This window comes from Rhagoletis zephyria, unplaced genomic scaffold (genome assembly GCF_001687245.7).
Source record: "Rhagoletis zephyria isolate East Lansing unplaced genomic scaffold, Rhagoletis_zephyria_1.1 Rzeph_scaffold_00447, whole genome shotgun sequence".
Lineage (NCBI taxonomy): Eukaryota > Metazoa > Arthropoda > Insecta > Diptera > Tephritidae > Rhagoletis > Rhagoletis zephyria.
This window is the reverse complement of record NW_016157531.1, coordinates 89,697-91,711: the sequence shown is the minus strand read 5'-3', so window position 1 is coordinate 91,711 and position 2,015 is coordinate 89,697.

Here is a 2,015-nt window from a genome sequence, read left to right as displayed (position 1 = left end):
CAAAAGGAGTTTGGACGCAAGCAGCATGTAGCTTTCGTCCTCCATGTCACCGGTGATGCGGCTAACGGAGAGCTGGGTTCTGGATGCAAGCACTTTGCATTCCCGCAATATTTTCGACTGTGCTTGAACCTCAGCTCTGGCAGGCATCTGTAACATAGAAGGGGTAATAATCTTGTGCCATTGTTTAGCTGAAAGCTAATACGTTACATTTTCCTTTAGGACTTTCTCCAAGGCAGTGAGACGGGTGCTAACGGTTTCCAGCAGAGAAAACATTCCCCTTTGGGAAAAAACTTATTCTTCTATTTAGGTATTGGCTGGAACATAGGCACTTCGGACAACTATTTTTCCCTGTATGGGATATAACTCCACTAACAAATGTGCACAATTTTTAGAAGAATTACGAAGCCATCAATTCCTACGTCGATTTCTACTCGCTCGCTTCTAAGAAATCAAACGCAGGTGAATTAAAATTACTTTCCATACCGATATACTAAAATTCTCTGCCTGGTATATTATCAATATCAACTTTTTCTCTGTTTGTTCCAAGGAGAGTTTAAAGGAATTCCGCTTATCTTCTGCAGCAACACAGAGAGGAGAATTCTAATTAGGGAGGATTATATTTATATTGGGATTCCCCTATATCTAGGGCTGCCAGATATCTCTGTTGCCAAACCGGGACACTTTAGGAAGGGCCTCTCGCTCCCTTCTCTTTCATTTCGACGTGCGAAAGGATGTTGTGAAATTTTATTTTGACAGACAAAAACAAAAATATAAAAACATGAGATAATGAGATCATTACAACGTACGCCAACAAAACAAAACAACTTATCACAACTAAAGCACAGAGAATTTTTCACAATGCATGAACCTTTTTTATTCTTTATAAAAATACAGTTTATACTAAATATATGAAAAAACATAAAAATAAAATTGTTGAACTTTGTGCTAAACTCGGGAAAATTCAATAAATTTGCATACAAATTTGCAACATTATAATCGGACTTCTTATAAAAATTTTTAAAATGAAATTTTTCAGCCCTTTAAATTTTAGTTGATTTTTGCTATTGTTTTTACTTAGAGTTTCTCCCATACAAACTATGTTCGATAATTTTTTTATATGGAAAACACTGTTAGCAAAAAAAAAATCAACGAAATTTGCTGGCAACTTCAGACTTGCACTTTATTAATTGGCTCAAAAGCTACATTTTCAAAAATTTCTAAAGTATCTGATTAGAAATTGTGATCTGGTGAAAGAGCCTCCGAGCCAATAATTTTGTACGGCACTGTACTTATTAGTACTCTAGGTTTCATGAAAGAAAAAAATTTAAGTACCAGTTAACATTAAAACATCAGTCATATTTTTCGTTGTTGTGAACTTGTTTCAAAACTTCTGCCTTTTCCTTAATATAATTGCAAAAATCTGTGCATGTCATTTTGAATGTATTTAGCTACATATACTAATCGTCAACTATAGCTTGTACAAAATTCAATATATCTCGAAATGTGACTATTTNCAAAAATCTGTGCACGTCATTTTGAATGTATTTAGGTACATATACTAATCGTCAACTATAGCTTGTACAAAATTCAATATATCTCGAAATGTGACTATTTCACAAATTAAACCGGTGCACTGAGAGAAAGAAGTTTAGAATTAAAAAAGCGTGCCCAACTCGTAATACATTTAAGTATACAAATTTTAGTATTTAGTATAGAAACATTCAATTCAAATACACTCATATTAAAATGAAGCGATTTGCAATTACCGATTGCTTTTTCATAATTAAGTTAAAAAAAATATTTAAATTCCATGCTGGTTTTAATGGGAATTGAGCCCTGACCCTCTGGAAATTAGCAAATTGTGGCATGTATCTTCGCGCACTCAGCTACAGCCAGACATGTGCATTTAAATGTTGAGTTTGAATCAACACCACGCGTGCGTGTTATGAAAGTATTATTTTTAAATACGAACATTTTTAAACGATAATCAAATAGAAAATATTCATGTTTACTAT